The sequence below is a fragment of the Nicotiana tomentosiformis genome, chromosome 8 (assembly GCF_000390325.3).
Source record: "Nicotiana tomentosiformis chromosome 8, ASM39032v3, whole genome shotgun sequence".
In the NCBI taxonomy this organism is placed as follows: Eukaryota; Viridiplantae; Streptophyta; class Magnoliopsida; order Solanales; family Solanaceae; genus Nicotiana; species Nicotiana tomentosiformis.
Window position 1 is genome coordinate 7,751,503 of NC_090819.1, and position 14,735 is coordinate 7,766,237.

The following is a 14,735-nucleotide window of genomic DNA, read 5'->3' on the forward strand; positions in this document are numbered from 1 at the left end:
ATAACCGTTCACCGCGCCTCCCGAGATCTGGAAGCTATACTTGGTCCGGGTACGTCGTTTTACCGTGTCCGATCTCAGACACATCGTTCATTCCTCCCGGATCTCGATACGAGAGGCTCATGGCCTCGATTATAATCACGTCTAGCCATGCTTCCTCTTCGTTCTCTCATCGGAGAATCAGGAAAAAGCCCCTGATTTTACTCGTACACAGATAGTACCCACATTTTTCGGAGAGTATATTTATTGAAGCGACGGAAAGCGATAAATTAACCCCGGTTCCTTCTTCCGTACGCCACAACCGAGTCGACGGGTCAGCGAAACGTCCCATCAGTCGTATTGTTCTGATTTCGGACACATGTCAGCCGCCGGTTGACTGTCCTCCAATGCGAAATGTCATGCGTTGATTACCCTTCCTCTATAAAAGCTCCGACTGCTTTTTCACTTTCTTACTTTTCGATTCCAGAGCTCCTTAATTTACCCTCGAATTCTTCACTTAACTCTAACCCCTTCAAATCTTCATACATTGATTTCTATATCTTCATATCTTTATACTCCTTCTTTAAATCCTCAAGTCAAACCTTCATACCTTCATCCCCATCTTCAAATCTTCATGCTTACCTTTAAACCTTCATATTTTCCTTCAAATCTTCATCTTTTCTAGAATCCGATGGCAAAAACTTCCAAATCAGTGCCTCAACAGACTGCCCCTTTAACTTCCAACTCGGCCACGGATGTTGAGGTGACCGTTCCTGAGGTGGCCCCGAGCCTCCTTTGAAGAGCTTCGTTCCCGGGGGTTGTTCTATTGAAAATGACTTCAAAGTCGAGAAGGCTTCCAATCAACATGACCGAGGCAAGGGAGCATGGAGGTATATATGCTCCGTTACTGAGGACACTCTCCCCACAATTCGGGTAGACTACAATTGGGAAGGCAAAGAAGTGGCCGCCCCCGGGCCCAATGAATACATCACCACTCAAGTGGAGGGGTATCTAAGTGTTAACACTTACCCCCTTCACGCTCGCCTCGGTGGATCCAATAATTCTCGGCTTCTGCAAAAGGTACGAGGTCTACCTCGAGCAGATTCACCCGTCCTTTTGGAGGATCGTAATCCTCCTCCGCCACTTAGTCAACAATACCGAAGTACCAAGGTTCACCCTCGACCACTTGCTTCATCTCTACAGTCCCTGAGTCTTCCGAGGGGGGTTGATCAAGCTCGTTTGTCGAGCCAGCAGAGCTTTATTCTCAATAAACGATGAAGATCGAGATCGAGGTTGGCAGGGGAGATTCGTTTGGGTGAAAACCGAAGACCTTATTCCCCCGAATTCCTACCTTTCCCTAAAAAGTAGAACCCATTCCGTAAGATTTCTCCGTCCCGATTACTTGGTACTTCTTTTATTCTCTTTCTAATTGGTTGTGTCTACCATTGTGCAGTGGTCGCCTAAGTTTCCAATGCAGTCCCCCACTTCAAGGAGTGGATCGAGGGGATCTGTAAACAAATGTCTTACTTCGAGCGCGAATGGCGCAAGATTTTGAAGGGCAAGTGGGAGGCCCGTTCCCATGGTGAGTCTTCCTCCCAAGTAATTCCATTCCCATACTTAACTTTTATTTCTGCTAAGTCTTTTTTCCTTTCACAGGTTCTTCGAAGATCATAAGCTTCGACCATTGGATGAGGACGAGGCCCCGTCCTCGCTTGTCGAACCCTCCGCTTCGGGACAGTTCGAGCCTCGAAGTAGCTGCAAAGGAGGAGAAAAAGAAGAAAAGGAGGAAATCCTCTGGCTCCCCGGACGTTGAGGTCAAGAAGAAGAGGGTAGCAGTCCGGGTCCAGAAAAGCAATAAAAATTATACTAAGCTAGGGTACCAGACCTCGACTCCCTCTTTCGGCTCAGGGATTACCCTGAGGACTATGACCTAGAGTTCGTCGCTCACGAATCGACCATCGACGAAGGAAAACAGGCGGCAATCGGAGAAGGAGAATCATAGGCCACAACCTCCCGAGAAGCCGCCATTGCCTCGAAGGAAGTAGCCAGTGTCATTGACATCATGGAAATGTCGTCTCATATAGAGTCTATGTTCGACGAGCCTCAAGTCGATAAAGAGAAATAAAATGAGACGACATGGGGCGCATATGATGCCCTCAACATGTTTTTTGACGACATGGACATGAGCGCATTGGAGGATTATTCCTGGCTTGGTCAATGGAGGTCCCAAAAAAGGACGTTCCATCAGGAGCGGGCGAGCCGAGCTCGAGCCCGAAGCTAGTGAGGCAGTTCCCTGCCCCAAGTGTGGATCCCGACCGTAAAATAACGGTCATGCTTACTATCCCGGTGGATGCCTGGGTGTTGTCCGCTCCGGTGGGTGTGGCAAGCTATCTTTGTTGCCTGATGATCGAAGAGAACCAACGAAGATGAACAAAATAGGCACATTGAGCCTCTTCAATGAGGCGCAATAGACACTGAACCGGGTACGATGTCTACTCTTTGTACCCTTTGCGAATCTTGCTTAGTTTCGGCATGTTCTAACGATCTTATCGTTGTGTTTTTCAGGCTTCGGCGCTCCACCACGAAAGCTTCCTTCAGTCTCGTATGGAAGTCATCCAACTCGAGTTTGAGCGCAAAGAGCAGGTCCTGAAGAAGGACATGTATAGGGCTCTGACGAGTGCAAAACACAACATGAAATTGATACTCGCTAGCCAAAGATAGTATAGTTTAATTATCAACTCCACAGGGATTGGATTTAAATAATGCTCAAGTAATTTCTAGCTTAACGTTATTCAGGATGATTAAAACATGATTTGTAATGGTTATAAACTACGATTAACTACTAAAGTAAAGTAATTGACGATTGACTTCAACAAACCAGAGATTAGCAAGGTCGGTTTCTTATCAATGTGAGGAACAAGGGTTTTGACATGATAAGTGCAATGTTTTGATCCTGGATATGATATAGTTATATTTCACTCTTGGGATTTTATCGATTCTCATGAATTCAATAGGTGATTAGCTTATGCTTCCGATTCAGACTCCTCTCTCGATTAAATCTAAATCTTTCAAATAAACTAATGTGAAGTGCGGTGAAACTTACAAGAATATATTGGTAAGAATGGTCTAAGAAAAACTTCTCTCAAATATTTCTCAATCTTATTTTAAGAGGTAGACCACAGAACTCTTCCGATTACTTTAAAGAAGTACCAAAATAAATTGAGGCATGTATTGCAACAATATTCAATATTATGCTCCTCTTTCGATTAAACAAGATAATGAATAAAATCACAACTAGAGTTAAAGCTTTTCCAATAAATTCAAGCAATTAAGCAGTAATCAAATCCATAAACAATAACCAAATCACGTCAAACCCTAAGGTAAACTATTCCATAATTATGGAGGAAGTCATCACAAAAAGAGTTAAAGAATAAGAGAGCATTAATCTAACTTTACAATTCAAACTCCCGTATTGAATTGATGGAGAGATGATGAAATCACGTGTCTTGTAGTCTCCAATGCTCTACCAAAGCTTCCAAGGTCAAAAGTCCTTTCAAAAACATGTTTTCAATGTATTTATACCATGTAGGAACGAACCCGGACAAAATTACCCTCTTTGAGCCGAAGTGGAGAACCTACAAACTTTTTACACTTCATGCGTCACACAGTGCTATGCAGGGTGCGTAGCATTAGTGCAATTTTCTCGGTTGCAAACTCTTTGAACTTTGCTTTTCTGATAAAATTTTGTACTGATGCCACGCACTGTGCCACGCTCTATGCCTAGCATTAGTGTATTTCTCTGTCAGACCCAAAAACTCCAAGTCTCTGAACTTCTCAAACGTTTGACGAGATTTTGTACTAATGCGACGCTTAATGCCACGCCTTATGCGATGCACTAGTACATTTTGCTCTAGCCCTTGCTCTTTCTTCCAACTTTTGTATGCAACGCCGGTCCACGAGCCCCGGACGCGATCCCAGTTTAATTCCTTGGGCTTTTACTCAGCTTTAAAGCTCCAAATTATTCGATTTAGCTCCAGAACATCTTCTTAACTCAGAATCATCTCTTACAAAGCATAAAATACGTAATAAGTGCAAATCACCATCGTTTAAGCTCAAACACGCTCAAAGTGTAGTAATTAGAGTGCAAAATGCAGCTAAAACACGTTATTCTAGCCTACCATCAACACCCAACACTTAAACCATTGCTCGTCCTCAACTAATTAAACTACACTTCACATAGAAACGACCTTCTCATCAAACAACTTCCCTAATGCATCATGCAAAGAATATTTAAAATAGACTAAGCACCATATCATAACATCCTAGCCTCAAGACTCGTCTCAAAAACATCACGCATTTTTCAAAAATCCGCTCACTTACTCCAACATAGATGTCAAAGACTTTACCTTACCTTCGCAAGTCATGTGCCCTCACACAAACAATAGAGAGTAGTTCCACATACAATAACGTTCAAGAACAACTAGAAACTCAAGATAGAAAGAATTCACTCACTCTCAGAAATAAAATTCATGCGCCATAGAAGACGTACCATATGCTTGCCCGTAGTATAATACTCTACTAATTTAGCTCATTCAGTCAAGGATCAAGTAGGACTTTAATAGGTTGTAATATATAGGTTGCAGGACAGGTAGGATACAATTTGGATAATAGTGACTACACCTCTCTGAACACTTTTAATCCCATACTTGTTTTGAACCAAGCCCCAACCTTCATACATACTAGCCTCAGGCTCTCAATATTTTTAAGCACAAACAAGATGAGAACTACCACTAGCATGGAATCCATTTTTTTTTCTTTTCTAAGTTCTAATTTTTTTTTTCCAATCAAATTCTTTCTTTTAATTCTCTACAAGTAGCTCTCACAGTTTTTTCAAACAATGCACCTTTCTCCTTTTTCTATAGTTCCACTCAAAACCCGACCATACCTCACTTAGCTTTTACAAGCTCATCACAAAATCAAGAGCTAAAGAGAGATACAAGGTTCAAACAGATAGACAATTCAAACAAAGGGATCAAGCTTGTAGTGTTGCCAAAGAAATAGGAATACAGGCTCAACATGCTAACTAAGATATCCATTAATTAGGTGGGTAAAAGCATATAATTGACTCAACAAAGAAATGCCTATATCACTTCCTAAACTGAACAAGACTATTATTTCACTTTACAAACACACGGAGAAAGTTCTAGACATTAACCGACATGAACAGAATATCACAAAATCTCGCACACACATTGGCACATAACTCACTTAGGATCGGATCTATCCCGACTCCCTAGTCAAAGCAGTTAAGAAAAGTTACAATCAGACAATTTAAGGTACATATCCATGAGTTAAGAACTGAGCCTAGGCATCACAACTAAGGTACTCACTGCTCTCAAGTCACAACAATGTCAAGGAAAGTCATCTCCATTTAATACATAGCACAAGATTTCACTATTCCTAATAAAAACACTAACTACACCCTGTTCAAGCAAAATTCTTAGAAAGAATGGCGGCACGAAGCAAAACCAAGGGGTGATTGTTATACTACCTAAGCAAACAAAACAAAATAAACGGCTACAAAAGTTTTCTTCAACTTTTATCCCTCAAGAAGACAGCCGAGGAAATCCATCATCTAGAAAAGTCAATTTTTTTTTCAATCAAAAGAAACGATTACAAACATACATATACATATTTATATTCCGCACCCCAAATTTTAAATTATGGCATGTCCCCATGACACACAAATAAAAATCAAGAGGTAAAGGAAACTTCACTGATTCATCTAGCCGGGGTCGGAATCGAAATCGGGATCTCCTTTGCACGCCCGACCCAATGCATACATCCATGCTGGGCGTTTCTTTTTCGCTTTCTTCGAGTGTATATGGGTATAATCGAGCCTGCTGTATGACTTGACTCCCGGTGAGCCAAACGAAGTAGGAACGTGACCATAATGTATCAGAGTCAGGGCGAAAAACCCCTCGTATCGGGGATATCAGGGCCATATCTTCGAGGTATGATTTGAGAATTGAGACTTCAGAGAGCATTGCCAATCATCTGCCCACAACTAACAAAGGGCTGTGATGTACGTGCCTAATCAGATATCACGGCGTAAATCTCAGCTCGTATAGGCAGAAAATCAGTGATCGGCGAAACAGAAGATTTTTACCTTTTTTAGAATTGTACTTAGGGTAAAACTCCCCTACTATATAAAGGGGAAGGCTTACTATTTATAGGAAACATTGTAACATGCATATCAAAGCAATACACTCTTATTTTCTATGTTATTCAAAGTTCTTACTTTTGTTCATTAGTTCTACATTAGTGTGAGTCCAGGATCGAAGGCAGGCACCTCGTTAAGACATTACTGAGTCCGGGATCACTCTCCTTATTAGCTTGACAATTTAGTATGCCCTTTATCTGTTTAATCTAATGCCATTTATCATTTGTATTAAATTAATCCGCATATCCTTAAAATCACATATAACTTTAATTGTTATCTATTTTTTAGGATAAATAGTTTGGCGCCCATCGCGGGGCTAAGGATAATAGTGGCAATTTGATACAAATTTTCATAACACACTATATTTTACACTTGTTCTTTGAGCTTTTAATTTCAGGTCAAATTAAAAATGTCAAACTCCTAATATATCCATTTGAATGTTGATGCTGAGTCTGACCACCATGGCGAGAACAACAACATGGCGCCCAACAACGAGGTGTCCCCTATTGACCCCAACGGAGTCCAAATCGCGGATCTGATCGATGCTAACTCACACGTGGCTATCAAAGCAAACTTGCCTACCTACCCCGAAAACAACATTCACGGGGGAGCCCGATCGATAGCCCGGAGTACACATGACGGTGAAGGTGATGGGATCAACTTGCGGGTGATCTTCGAAATGTTACAGGCTCAACAGGAAGCAATATCCCACTTGCAGAACCAAACCCACACCCCCAAGAGAGTTGAGCCCGAACCATCTCGGAAAAACACTAGCAGAAATAAAGCGGCCACAGGAAGGCCGAGTGAAGCTGAACCTGGGACTAACCCCAAGATAATAAAGATGCTCGAGGAACTAACAAAACGGGTGGAATCGGGAAAAAAAAACTCGAAACCAACGACAAAAAAGTGGAGACCTATAAATCCAGGGTTGATCAAATCCCAGGAGCACCACCGATACTGAAGGGCCTGGATTCCAAGAAATTTGTCCTAAAACCTTTCCCTCCGAGCGCATCTCCGAAGCCGATCCCAAAGAAGTTTCGTATGCTCGAAATTTCGAAGAATAATGGAATAACTGATCTAAATGAACATGGGACCTCCTATACATGCGCCATCAAGGGAAACGACTTGGAAGATGACGAAATCAAATTCGTTCTGCTGAAAAAGTTTGGAGAAACCTTGTGAAAGGGAGCCATGATATGGTATCACAACTTACCCCCTAATTCTATTGACTCGTTTGCTATCATTGCAAATGTCTTTGTAAAGTCGCACGTCAGGACCATCAAGGTCGAGACCACGAAGTCAGACCTTTTCATAGTAAAGCAAAGGGATAACGAGATGCTCAGGGAATTCGTGTCGAGGTTTTAAATAGAACAAATGGATATGACTCCGGTCGCGGATGATTGTGCAGTTCAGGAATTTTCCCAAGGACATAACCCCTAAAGCTCATTGGCTTCGCAACAGTTGAAACAAAATTTGATAGAATACCCGGCGGTAACTTGGGCCGACGTCCATAATAGGTACCAATCAAAAATCAGGGTCGAAGATGATCAGCTCGAGGCCCCTTCCAAATTTGTTTATCTTGTCAGAACTAGTGACAGATCCAAAAGATCCATCGATCATGAACCAAGATCGAGCAGAGATCGGTATCAACCATACAACAGAGATCGAAGGGGTAATGGGTCCAGACGCAACCCTGCGAGGAGTGAAAAAAGGAACGATCGAGGCCACAATAGTTGGGGACTTATGAGTAAGAATAGTTCGACAGGCCACTCGGGGCCCGGGAGGCACCGAGATTATCGGAATACAACTTCAGTGTCGACGCTGCCAGCATTGTGTATGCCATCAGACACATCAAAGATACCAAATGGTCTCGACCATTGCAGTCCGATCCTGCCCAAAGGGACCCCAACCTAATGTGTAAGTATCATGGCACTCACGGCCACAGAAGCGAAAAATGCCGACAATTAAGAGAATAAGTAGCCCGGTTATTCAATAACGAACACCTCTAAGAATTTCTGAGTGATCGAGCTAAAAATCACTTCAGGAATAGGGACTCTAACAAGCAGACCGAGCAAGAGAAACCTCAGCATGTCATTAACATGATCATTGGTGGAGTTGACGTCCCCCAAGGGTCGGTGCTAAAGCACACTAAGGTGTCTATTACAAGGGAAAAACGGACTCGAGTATATCTGTACTCATAAATAAATCTCGAGTTATGTGTGTGTTAAGTGATCCAGGTAGCTCGGCCAATATCATCAGATCGAGGGTCGTGGAACAACTGGGTCTACAAGAGCGGATTTAACATGGCATGCGAAACTACTAAAGGGGAGATAACCCTGCCGGTAAAACCACTGGAACCATTCAGAAAACAAAGTTCTATGTGATCGAAGGAGATATGAGATACAATGCTCTATTCGGAAGGCCATTGATTCACAACATGAGGGCAGTACCCTCGACACTACACCAGGCATTAAAATTTCCCACATCGAGAGGGATCAAGATAGTTTACGGAGAACAACCGACAAAAAAAAAATATTCGAGGTCGATGAGGTGACCCCGATATCCACACTCTCAACATCAAAGAACCCGAGTTCGGTTATGAAGAAAGAAACCAAATAGCAATCACCGACACCGGCCCCGACCGAACTAGAGAAGCATGAGACAGGTGGGGATGATGATCACAGAGTACCTAGGTCGTTCATAGCCTCTGACGATTCTGATGCTACCATGTCAACGATTGAGGAGCTGGAGCAATTCATATTGATCGAGAACTTGCCCGATCGGAAGGTATACCTCGGCACGGGGCTAACTACTGAGCTAAGGTAAAAACTCATTAAATTCCTTATAGCTAACATATATTGTTTCGCTTGGTCCCATCTTGATATGACAGGGATCCCGCTAGAAATAACTACTCACAAGCTGAGATTGGATCCAAAGTTCCATCTGGTTAAACAGAAGAGGAGGCCTCAGTCCAAAGTCAGCATGCATTCATCAAAGACGAGGTATCCAAACTCCTTAAAATAGGCTCCTTTCGGGAAGTTAAGTACCTGGATTGGTTAGCTAACGTAGTGGTAGTGCCTAAAAGGGAAATAAATTAAGAATGTGTGTAGATTACAAAGACTTGAGTAAGGCATGCCCTAAGGACTCTTTTTCTTTGCCTAACATCGATCGCATGATCGATGCGCCGACCGGCCATGAGACACCCAGTTTTCTCGACGCTATTCCGGGTACTACCGAATCCGGATGGACCCGGGTGATCAAGAAAAAACTTCCTTCATCACTAAATACGACACCTATTGTTATAACGTAATGCCGTTCGGACTAAAAAATGCCGGTGCTACTTACCAACGTCTGGTAAATCGGATGTTCGAAGGGCAAATAGGAAAATCAATTGAGGTTTAAATTGACGACATGTTAGTTAAGTCCATGCGAGCAGAGAACCATTTGGAATATTTGCACGAAACCTTCAACATACTGAATGAATGTGCATTGGTGATCGGGTCCGAGAAGTTCCTTGGATTCATGGTGTCCAACCGGGGGATCGAGATCAAACCTGACAAGATCAAAGCTATAGAGGACATCACCGTGGTAGACAATGTCAAGGCTGTTCAAAGACTAACCGGGAGCATAGACGCCCTGGGTCGGTTCATATCAAGGTCCTCCGATAAGAGTCATCAGTTCTTCTAATTATTGAAGAAGAAGAATAACTTTTCATGGATCCCGGAGTGGCACCAAGCTTTGGAAGATTTCAAACAGTACCTTTCGAGTCCACCTTTGCTTCATACTCCGAAGGCAGACGAGTAGTTATACTTGTACTTAGCGGTATCCGAGATAGTGGTAAGTTGAGTCCTAGTCCAGGAAGAGGAAGGTACGCAATTTACTATCTATTATGTTATCAGGTCTCTAGGCGAGGCCGAAACAAAGAATCCTCACATGGAGAAATTGGCGCTCGCTTTTCTAAGTGCCTCCAGGAAGTAAAAGCCATATTTTTGGGACAAACCCAATCTCTCGGGACAATTGGCCAAATGTGCCATGGAAATTAGCGGGTACGATATCAAATATCGACCTCGAACCGCCATCAAATCTCAAATTTTGGCAGACTTCGTGGCCGACTTCACGCCGGCCGTAATACCCGAAGTCAAAAGGGAATTGTTGTTGACCTCGGGGACTCCCTCGGTGATCTGGACCCTCTTTACAGACGGTGCCTCGAATGCAAAAGGGTCCAGACTTGGCATCGTGTTGAAGCCACCTACGGGTAACATAGTAAGGCAATCTATGAGAACTGTGAAATTGACTAACAATGAGGCCGAGTATGAGGCCATGATTGCAGGTCTCGAATTGGCTTAAAGCCTGGGGGCCGAAGTGATCGAAGCTAAATGTGATTCCCTCCTTGTGGTAAATCAAGTCAATGGGACAATCAAAGTGAAAGAGGAACGAATGCGAAGATACTTGGATAAACTACAGGTAATGCTGCATCGATTCAAGGAATGGACCCTACAATACGTACCCCAAGATCAAAACAGCGAGACCGATGCTCTAGCTAACTTGGGTTCGTCGATTGGTGATAATGAATTTAGCTCGGGAACGGTTGACAACTGATAAAATCAGTAGAGGAAGAAGGCCATGCCAAGATAAACTCAACAAGTTTAACTTGGAATTGGAGAAACAAGTATATAGACTATTTGAAGACTGGGAAGTTGCCCTCGGATCCTAAAGAATCGAGAGCTTTGTATACGAAGGCAGCCATGTTTAGCTTGTCCGAAGATACGCTATTCAGAAGAATGTTTGATGGCCCACTCACTATATGCTTGGGGTCGGGAGACACCGAATATGTTTTGAGGGAAGTTCACAAGGGCACCTACGGAAACCATTCGGGGGCAGAATCATTAGTTCGTAAGATAATCAGAGCCGACTATTACTGGGTTGGCATGGAGAAAACTGCGAAGGAGTTCGTGCGAAAATGCGATGGCTGTCAGAGGAACGCACCAATGATCCTCCAACCAGGGGAGTTGCTACATTTGGTCTTGTCGCCTTGGCCGTTCATGAAATGGGGAATGGACATCGTCAGTCCGCTGCCATGGGCACCTGGTAAGGCTCAATTTATACTATTTATGACTGACTATTTCTCTAAATGGGTCGAAGATCAAGCGTTTGAAAAGGTTCAGGAAAAAGAAGTCATCGACTTCATTTGGGACCACATAATATGCCGGTTCGGTATACCGGCCGAGATAGTGTGTGATAACGGAAGTAGTTCATCAACAGCAAGGTAAGAAAATTTTCGAGGACCATAAGATCAAAAAGATCTTGTCAACACCCTACCACCCTAGTGGGAATGGACAGGCAGAGTCGACGAACAAAAAAATCCTTCAAAACCTTAAGAAAAGGTTGACCGATGCCAAAGGGAAATGGAAGGAAATCTTGCCCGAAGTCTTGTGGGCATATCGCACGACCTCAAAATCCAGTATCAGGGCCACTCCATTTTCGTTGGTCTATGGTGCCGAAACATTAATATCGATCGAGGTAGGAGAATCGAGCCTCAGGTTCCGATATGCAATCGAAGAATCAAACAGCGAGGCCATGAGTACGAGCCTAGAACTATTGGATGAGAGGCGTGAGGCCACTCTAGTCCGACTGGCCACCCAAAAGCATCAGATAGAAAGATATTACAACCGGAGAGCCAACCTTCAACACTTCAACATCGAGGACTTGGTGTTAAGAAGAGTAACACAGAGCACCCAGAACCTGAACGAAGGGAAGCTAGGACCAAATTGGGAAGGTCCATATTAAGTCATCGGGATTACCGGTAAAGGTCCGTATAAACTCAAAGCCGGAAACGGCGCACAACTACCAAACAACTGGAATATGACCCACTTAAAATGATACAACTGCTAAGGTACGCCCTCATTCATTTTCTTTTAATTATTTTATTGCGAATTGGGCTAACACTTACAGGCAACAACCAAAGGAGAATGTAGTTGTTAGGTCTGAAAGTACGCGTTGCACTCTTTCCCCCTTGAATCGGTTTTGTCCCAAATGGGTTTTTCGGTAAGGTTTTTAATAAGGCAACAATAAACCGTGCTAACTTAGAGTCAAAGACCAGTTTTAAATTGGAATCAATGGTCGCATCAACAGTATTCGAGCCCACTCGAAGATCGACCTCGAATACTAGGGTCCATCACCCTCGGGTTAGGATTTTTAGCAAGGAAGAAAACTTTGTGCTCGAACAGTCTAGGCTCAGTGGTTAGGATTTATTGTATGGGTGTTTAACGGGCGGGCTGGGATGGGCTGGACACAAAAAAACCCAGTCCGTTCATTTAACGTTGCGGGCTGTTAGCGGACTGAGTTAGCGGGCTGTACTTTTTTGGGTTTTTTTTGTCCGTCCGGGTTCGGGCTTAGTGGGCTGGACCGGGCCGTGCAATTTTTTTTTAAAGTAAATTTTATTTTTCTTATTCAATGTTATTGATACTTAAGTGTTTGCAAACTTTTAAGGCTTAGAATTTGAAGTTTAAAGTTTTAAATTTGAAATTTGAGTTTTACAATTTTATTTAATAAGACCAATAGGCAATATGTAAGAATCAAGCTCTGAATACTTTCATTTAATATTTTTATTGAATAATATATAATATTTCAAATTAAGTTGCAAGTTATTTTTTGATTTTGTTATTTTTGAACTTGCAAATTAAAAGTTTACAACAATTATAAAAAAAAGAAATAGTACATCACATGCTTTGTATCATTTTTGTAAGTTCATCCATGTCAACATGAGATTTTTGGTTTCCGGCATTGGTTGAATCAGAACCATAAACCATTATATCTCCAATTTCTCGGTCCTCCGCTTCATCTACCTCGTCACGCCCTTGATTTCGCCGTTTTGATCTTATCCAATCTTTGAAGCACACTAGAATTTCCAAAGCGTTGCTGCCCAATGAATGACGGATATCTCCTAGTTGTTGCCTTGCTTGGCTAAATGCACTCTCTGATGCGACTGTTGAAATCGACACATTTAGCACGTCTCGAGCCATGGCCGAAAGAACATGAAATTGATTTGAGTTGCTCCTCCACCAACCCAGTGGTAGAAATTCCTTTGTGTGGGGCTCTGCTGACTTTTGCAAGTAGAATTGAAGTTCATCAACATTCCTTCTACTGGTTTGTTGATGCTCCCCTAGTGTAGACAAAATCAAATAATTTATCAAATATTAGGGGTGTGGGGGCTATTTTCTTAAGGGGGTATGCCGAAATGGCCATTTCTGCAAAAAAAGGGACGTTGGCCAACAGTTATATTTGAATTTGACCGTTGGCAACGGTAAAAAAAAAAAAAATTAAAAAAAAACCGTTAAAAACCGGGTTGAACCGGGTTGTAGCCCGTTAAAAACTCGTTAACGGGCTTAGCGGGTTCCGGTGCACCGGTATCCAAAAACTGTTCATTGAAACCCGCTCCCCGCCCAACCCGTCCCAGCCGGCCCCCCACGCTACAGTACCGGGCTGACCTGGGCTGAACCGGGTTGTAAACCGGTCAACCCGGCCCGATTAACAGGTATAATTTTTGTAAGGGCCAAACAGTCAAATAAACTGTGCCCGCGTAGGTCACCTCGGCCATAATACGAGCTTCTACACTCTTACAATCTTATACGTTACACACAAAAATGAAAGAAAATTTCTACCTTGCTAACAAACATTTTTTGCTTCTTAAAAGTATCGAGCCTAAGGGCTATTCCTACCGAGGAATTATCGAGCCCAAAGGCCACCCTTATTCGAGCCCAAAGGGCTACCCCCACTCGGGGAGTGCCGTCCGAGGTAAGTTCAGGCGGATCGGGTTATCGAAACCCAGAGGCACAAGACCTAATAGGCAGTGCCCAAATCTAAAAGGCTATGGCCACCCTAAAAATGGTTCGGAGACGTCCGAAGCCCGTAATAAAAACATAAGGCCTTCAACAAAATTCCAAACCTATTCAAAGATTACCCTCGGCAAAGATATAGTCTAAAAGCATTTAAACAATCATCTTGGGGAAAGCTTCCGGTCACCCCGAGCCCTAATAAGTTTCACGAAAAACTTGTCTATCCAAACTAGTACATCTTCTACTATTCCTTCAGGTATGATTATGATCTGATCCGCCAGCTGCAAGGACACAGGTATAGACCTGATCTCTCCAATTGCTCCCTCCAATTTCCTGAAAATAGACAAAGGCATACAATTAATGGAAGCACTTGAATCACTCAAAGATTGTTTAAATTTAGTACTTCCTAAAGACCAAGGTATAGTAAAACTCTCTGGATCTCCACATTTTTAGGGAGCTTATTTTGCAAGATGGCACTACAATGCTCTGTCAGATTGACAACCGATGTCTCTTCCACTTTTTGCTTCTTGGACAATATCTAATTCATGAATTTAGCATAAGCTGGCATCTGTAGAAGCATCTCTGTGAAAGGTATATTCACATGCACCTGCTTGAACACTTCTAGAAAGTGCTCGAATTATTTGTCTAACTTCTCCCTTCGTTGCTTCTGGGGGAAGGTAGAGCAAACATGTATTTTCTCT